This window comes from Rhipicephalus microplus, chromosome 5 (assembly GCF_043290135.1).
Source record: "Rhipicephalus microplus isolate Deutch F79 chromosome 5, USDA_Rmic, whole genome shotgun sequence".
NCBI classification, from domain to species: Eukaryota; Metazoa; Arthropoda; class Arachnida; order Ixodida; family Ixodidae; genus Rhipicephalus; species Rhipicephalus microplus.
In genome coordinates, this window is record NC_134704.1 from 87,679,605 (window position 1) to 87,687,254 (window position 7,650).

Genomic DNA, 7,650 nt, shown 5'->3' on the forward strand with positions numbered 1-7,650 from the left:
CCCTTGAAGCTAACTCCTTGAACACGCCAATGCGACCGGGTAACTTGTACGACCTTCCCAAAAGCCGCCAATGCCGTTCGCAAGTCTTCATCGTTGACGCCATACAACAGCCAATGAAGACGCAGCCGCACCTGCTTATCCTGAGGGTATAGGATGATGCAGCGTCGCCCCTTGACCTTCAGCTCCTTCACGTCCAGCCGGCGTTTCGTAGCGTCCGCGTTGTTCATGGTGACTGCCCAGACAGGATTTATCTGGTAGGCCCCTAGTGCCCACACCTCCAGCAGCAGTCCTGTAGGACCGAGCGCGTCCTGGCAATCTTCTACTCGATACGGTCTGCCACGCACATCACCATGTAAAAACACAGCGTCTTGCACGACGCGTCCCTTGGGCAGTGGTTGCAAAATAATCTCGTATCCTGCATCTTGGTCTTCGCTCATCCTGTTACCGCGGCTAGTATGTGCCGCGAACGCCGCTTCTATGGAGCACATGATCCTTGCGTCCGACGCGCGTGAGTGCTGACGAAAGAATAACTGAGATACTCAGGAGCTCGTGAATTGTTGTCAAACTTGCCTGAGGAAGGCTTGATGTAGGGAAAGCAACTGCATTAATACGACTTATAAAGCGTTTTACAACAGCGAAAGAACAACCAGTCATCGCACAATGCGAATAGCGTAACGAGTGGGCCGTCCAATACTCCAAGTCATCACAAGATCTTGTTCTTGTTTCCGTAATAACTTTGGCACATAGGTACTTCAGCCTTAATTCCTCATCGTCGTCAGCCACTGCATAGACAATCGTCACAACATTCCTAGCAAGTGTTTAGTGGATACCACGCTTCACGGAAGAATGACGAAAAATAGGATAGCGACTGCCAGCCTACTACCTGAAAGCCTATTATTATTGCACTAGTGGTTACCAAGCAAGCGTGCTTGCCGTAGTTACCCAATGAGTGTTCTCAAAAGTCTCTGAAAGGCCGCTTTTCTAACTTTTACTGTGACTGTGCAGCGTCTACCGTGCCGGCCTGGCGTTTTTCTCGTTTCCTTGTATCTTTTCTTTCTTAACTTTTTTGTCCCCTTGCCTAAAGCCCCAGTGTAGGGTAGCCGTTCGGATGTCTTTCTGGGTAACCTACCTGCCTTCTCCCTTTTATGGCTTCCTTCCTTCTTTCTTTATTTCTCTTTCTTTCTTTCTTTCTTTCTTTCCAGTCGCGCTGCTCCTGTCCTAACGCTTCCTGGCCTTCATATTAGAAATTCGACTTTTGTTCACGCGCTTAGAAATGCAATGCTTTGGACGCTATATCATAGAGAAATAAAAAAGGTGAAGAGTGGACACTCCCGTAGACCCCAGCGGCCCAATCGACTCTAGCACACCTAGTGGTTGATGAGAGCAAGTGGCGTGCGCTTCCGGTTTCGGTTTCACTGGCGCAAATTTTGAATTACTTTGCATAACCGACGTTTGGCTATGTCGAAAGTTCATGATTTCAGACCTATTCATCGCCCAAATGGATAGTTTTTGTAGGTCGTTTTGATTTAGCGATTCCCTGTTTTGTTTTGTTCAGTGGTTCGAGCGAATCGGTCGTGACGTAATTTTTATTTCGCTTAAGTTATAATAAAAAGAGATGCAGGTAATGATAATTCACTACGGTTTTATTCATCGCGCTTGTGTTTTTCTTTTGGAACAAGTGATCAATGTATATATCAGTCAAAGAAACAGAGCATCCGCAATGTTTTATTCAAAGGCAAGGTAGAGTATGAGAATATAAAAAGCACAATATGACAAAGGTAGACAACAAATGCATGTCGCCTTACAAATAAATTGCAACAATTATTGTAACAAATACATAGAGAACACAGACAACGCACACATCGCTAGAGTTGGCAGAAGCCGAGAAGCTGGTGAAGTATGACACACCGGGCCAGTGGGTAAGGATCTATGGCAAAAACACAGCGCACAATGCTGATGAAGAAGGAAGAAGTGACATATACACAGCAATGAAGTCGCGAATCACGCCTGGGCTTAACCGAAATAATGCATAGAAAAAAAGAGCGCACAGAAACCACACGACACAATATAGCAGAAAGGCAAAGGTGCAGTGTGCTGGCTGTGCTTAAGAACAGCTAGTCCAAAATGAAAAAAAGCAGACTTGATGCCTGCTTGTCCTCAGAAAGGTAGGGCTTTGCAGCTTGCTCACTACGTGAAAGACAAACTTTATGCTACAACACTGGCAGGTCTTGTGGCTTTTGTTATGCGTCGCCTTCATCAAAAACTTAAGATCCCAAGTGATTTGCGTCTGGGTGTTGCTGTGACGCTTGCGAGCTAAAATAGATTGTAGTCATCACTTTATCCAGAATTGTGGACTTTAATTGGTGCTACGAGAGCGGTATTACAGGGATAATAAATAGCAGAAGGAAACCACTTTGGCTCATTATTTTTCACAAAGGCTCTACATCGTACGTTATCACTCACAAGCTATATAAAAATAAAATGGCAGCGTCCGCAGCCCCATCAAACGCTACAAGTTTGGGTATTCTTTTGAAAATTTTGATGGGCAAGATGAGGAGGTTGATGAGAAGCTAAAATACGAAAAGCGTGATAACATGAACCGTGCCCACTTCATACTGTGTTCCTTACCCGCTCGAAGACATTTCAACAAGTGGTTTTGTTATCGATATATTACTTGAGCTGGAGAGATAAAGCATACACAGTGACCAAGCGACCCACAGTAAAGTGTACAGTTCGCCCGTATTTGCTACAAAAAATACAGACAGGATACCCAACATTCTTTTTAAGGTTATGCAAATCACTTCGAGCGAATACACAGTGTTCGTACTCCTCATAGCGGGTAACCAAAACAATGAATGCAACGAAGGAGTGGTTAGTCCAGTTGAACTGAATATAAGCATATAAGACCATAATGAAGTCTGCTGTAACGAAGTAATAACATAACAAAGCTATTGCAGGATTCGGCTCAACTCGAATACTTTAGTGTAAACCCGCCGCTAATTGCTAACCTTTGAACTTGTCAAGCTGCATGCCCGAGATTGAAGACTGGAACCTAACCCTGTCTAAGTTTCGGTTCACAAAACGCACATGCCAACATAAACGAACCCGGCAAAACATTTTCAGAAACTTAGCGCGACACCCAGCAGAGCAGAAATGAAAATCGCCAACACTTGACAGGTGGTGATACAAAACATCGCACACTTTCAGGTGATGTGCAGTGGCCTCAATTATGGCAAGAAAGTGAGATTCAAGTTGTTGTACGTATGCAAAAGCTGCTTCCGATGGCACAGTGAGATTCCCAAAAAGTTTGCTGGGGACGTGGTATGCTTTGAGCATTGTGAAATACTGGTGGGTACTCTTAAGCGTCTCACTGTCGTCTTTCAGTAACTGTGGGCAACTGCAACCGTCACATGCATTCCGAAGGAAGTGTTTGATGAGAAAACCAGCTACATAATATGCAACGGAGTCATCGATAATATGGGAGTGAATGTTTGTCGCAAGTTCAGAGAGATCGTCTAGAGCGGGAAAGTCGTCAGGCTGTGGCTGTGCACACTCCTCATTATCCACAAGAGACGCACTGGTGAGGAAGAATGGCGAGAGCTGCTCCTGGAGGAGTTCACATTCATCATCCTCGACATTTCCGTATTCTGACAGCTTGAAGAGTTTTCTTATGCAGATGTGCTTCAGGCCACAAATAAATTGTGCTACATTGGGGTTGGTGTTGCAACCCTGTTTTTGCCTAATGTGGCCAAATATGTTTTCCAGAGGATCCTGTTGAAGCCTGCGTGTTAACAGGTATTAGAAATTGTAATTTTTGGAGAGGTCGTCCCATAGTTGACAAATTGCCTGAATTGTAATTTGCCAACCTACGATGGTTTGTGGTTGACGTCTGCCAACAAACTGCCATGATGCAATCCAGGGAAGCTGGCCTCGGAGGAAGTCAATCAGCTCTGAATCATTTTTCATGATTGCATGCCGCAGCTTTTGCGAAGTTCTTTTTTTACTCGAGCTGTTCAAGTCATCGAAAATCCTGTCCATACGATCACAAAATTGAGCTGTAGTGATGGTCGAGGCAGGCAGCACCTTCGCATACACCATTGCCGTGATAGCAATCGAAACTGATGCACTGAGGACCTGAGTTGCTCTGCTGACCTTCATATTAGAAAAAGGTTTCTGATGAACGTGCCGTTCAGTCAACTTTGGAGCCAATCGCAACGGCAACTCATGTGAGGATCGGTAAAGGCTTACAATGTGCGACCAGTTAACGATGTCATCCCCAATGTATAACTTGTGTGCTTGGACATTATTGCGCGTTGTTTTAATTAAATGCGGAACATCAAAAATGTAATACACCCGCTCACCATTAACTTCAAAAAAAGGCTTTGCTACAGTCACTCTTAGTTGGTTAGCAAGACCTACATTTGAACTGCCCTGGTCACAAATGACTGCTTTCACTGCAATATTAATGCTCCTAAGCTCCAAAATGAGTGACACCAGCAAGTTATGCATAACAGATGATGGTGTTGATGTGTGCCCTATAGTAAAAGCAACCGGTTGAACCCACTTTCTCGAAACACCAACAAGAAGAAAAACCAGTGCTCGATCAGCGATGGTTGAAGTGCGATGAGTGCCATCATCTGTAAAACCCTGGACAACGTCTCTTGAAACATCATAGTACAAATTCTTTTTGAGTGCTATTTCGTCGAAAACTAAAGCGCACACTCGGTCCCGTTCATTCCAAGCTTGAGTATTTGTTGCAATGGAAGAAAGGATTCCTGGAATTATGCCTGGAGTCATCTTTACATTAGCTAGCCACCTCCTTAATGAACGCCGGGAGGGCAAAGAAAAATACGGAGCCAGAAATTGGTATGCTCGCGGACCTCGGAAGTTTAAGTGAAGAGCGAATTTCTTGAACCACACGGGAAACCGCTGGCCCTTGCGTTTGGGCCTCAAGCGAACATGTGCAGAAAAAAGTTTAAAAACCTCCTCGGTGACGTGCGGTCGGATAACTTCAAGGGCCTTCGTAGTCGATGACGGTGCTTGGTGAGGCTGTCTCTGCAGTCTTTTGATAGTTTTCCGCTGTGCTGCTACTTTGGCTTGCAGATGTTTAATGGTTTGCTTGTACTTCATTGATGGAGACATTGTCGCTGGCACACAGGAACGCACTGCAATAAACAAAAAAAATTGATGTAAAAGCGAAGAACAACTAATCCCATACGAGCACTTTCCTCGCTCTTTCAGACCCAAGGTGCACAACTTTCTGTGGTACAAAGTTTTCGATTCCACTACCTAAAAACAAACCATTCACAATGTTGACAATGCACAAAAAAATGAAAATCACTGAGAGCCCACCCTTACAATTTGTAACTGCACACGTAGTGTCCTTTTGAGGATAGTTTCCTCAGAATGTCCTAAACATAAAATAGCACATTAAAAACTGCTGCAATAAAAGCATAGTCACCATTTTCTCTAAGGCACTCAGGCGTGGAGCTGTTGGCGGAGACGTCTTCTGGAGGGTCTTGTGAAGCTTGTTCAGTGCCTCGGACAGTGCTGTCGGAACAATCTTGCGAGCGGCCTGCGGAAGTCTCTATATCAATCCACTCTGGTGTTGAAGTGAACATACAACTTACCGGCCACACAAGTTCCTTTTGTGACAGCTGAACGACTGGTTAAGGTTTTCTCCGGCAAAACTAAATCATCAGAAATTCTTTCACCAGCTACAAGGGAGCTGCCACCTGCAGAGGTTTGGTCAACAGTCAATTTGGGTAAAAAAAAAAGAAATCGCGACACTGAACGCACCCTGTTCATCGGGGCACTTCAATGTGTGGGAGCCGCTTTTTGAAGCCTCTACCGCAGGTCCTGAAGAGATGAAATTACGACAATGTGTCAGTAAGAGGCTTAAAATAACACAAACTGAAGCTCATCCGCACCTTGCAGTGCAGCTTCTGCAGCCATGTCACAGTCACTACTTGAAGCGACGCTCAGAGAACCTGCATATATGTGCAGTTGGTACAAGTTACAAAGCTTGTAGCATGGGGAAACTTAAACAGATCTTTCAAACGCATAAATTGGTCGAACGTGGAAGAAAAGAGACGGCACCAACTAGGAAACAAGTAATTTGTGATTTTTGGAATTATCAAGAGTGGCAGCTTTCACTGATGAAAGGTATACGTGTGACGTAAGAAGGCAGGGATGGTTAGAAGAAGCAGATGAGGAAGAAGTGCAGAACAGAATAAACATGGCGTATGAGCCAGGCCACGTCTCCCATTCATCGTAGCGTCACACAAGTCGACAGCATGAAGACCTGGCCACCACTAATCAGCCACACATCATTCACGAAGCCGCCGGCAGTACGCCTCAACTGAATATCGACCACAGAAGAGGTGATCTCAGGCGCGAGCAGTTACCGGCATCATGGCAAAACCATCAACCGACCTTCCCATCCCCAAGTACACCGGAGCAGCGGACGATGGACCTGTACAGGACTGGTTCGACCTGTTCGAGCTCCACGCTACCGCTGCATCTTGGTCGGAACGGGAGATGGTTATGAACTTCAGCGACTACGTCACCGGTGAGGCATTTAAATTTTACCTTATTCACATATTCGAGAACGACGAGTCATGGCAAAAAAATCAAAGAGGAGATGATTACCCGTTTTAATGGCTATGACCAAGACTTCCTCATTGCCAACCATCTAGAGACAACTGTACACTATCGTCAATTTCCTAAGCAGTTCTCAAGCATTCGAAAGTCCAGTGCGAATCGACAAGTGCCTCAAGAAGAAGTGGCACATGAGTTTACTTTCAGAAGACCATGCGTGTTTTGGGAAAAACCTAACCATCAAGCACGCCTCCCTTCTGCACGAAAGCCGGCATTTCGAAAGTCCTCACTCCAGCCTACGACGCGAGACATTGCCCACCGACCTGATGCTCGTAATTCTTCGTCTCGCATACGCGGTCCACCACGCGGTTTTCCATCACGCGGCTCTTCAGGCGCTCCTGACGCTCACCGTTTGCCTCATAAGGAAACCATGTTCACGATAGACGAGTTCACACACCAAGAAAATACCCAGTCGAGCCATGCTTCTTTCGCCCGGGCTCATGCATCACCGTCCGGTGCACACACCCTCGACAGTCTAAACAAAACAGAACGCTCAGATGCATCGAACGTCGCACGCTACCAGGCGCCAGGACCACTCGAAGTGAACAGCGAAAAAGAAGCCCCTGAAGAGCTCCCTGTCATTTCTACGGCACCGCAGAATTGCCAAAATTTGCAGTTCAAACCTAGTAATGCCATGTCACATGTGGTACCTTCATGCAGTGGTCCCCAATCCAAGAATCGAACAAATTCAGAAGTGCATGATACATCAAGCCTTGTACACAGTTGTCTATCGGAAGCACCCTTAATGAACCCCGTCACCGAAGCCTCTGAAGGGCATGCTAGCAATGATGATGCATTCCCAACTATGCCCGGCAAGCAAGACACCAGTTCACCATTCATCAGCTGTCTACAGGACGCGTCAAACACCGAACGAAATAAATGCCCCATTCCTGAACGGGCGCCACTACAGCCATCTCTTGAGCAGCCTCAGCAAAGCAAGCAAAGCCAAGTTCATAAACCCATGCTACAACGAGAGAAACTGCAACGAGG

General features: G+C 45.8%; 1 long non-coding RNA gene across 1 annotated transcript; it reads right to left on the bottom strand.

Moving 5' to 3' along the window:
- Nucleotides 1-1,625: 1,625 nt before the first annotated feature.
- Nucleotides 1,626-6,232, bottom strand: LOC142817853 (uncharacterized). Its single transcript, XR_012895389.1, has 2 exons — nt 5,462-6,232; nt 1,626-5,165 (listed from the first exon to the last, which is right to left on the bottom strand). It is a non-coding gene; the product is annotated as an uncharacterized LOC142817853 (long non-coding RNA).
- Between the last annotated feature and the right edge of the window lie 1,418 nt (nt 6,233-7,650).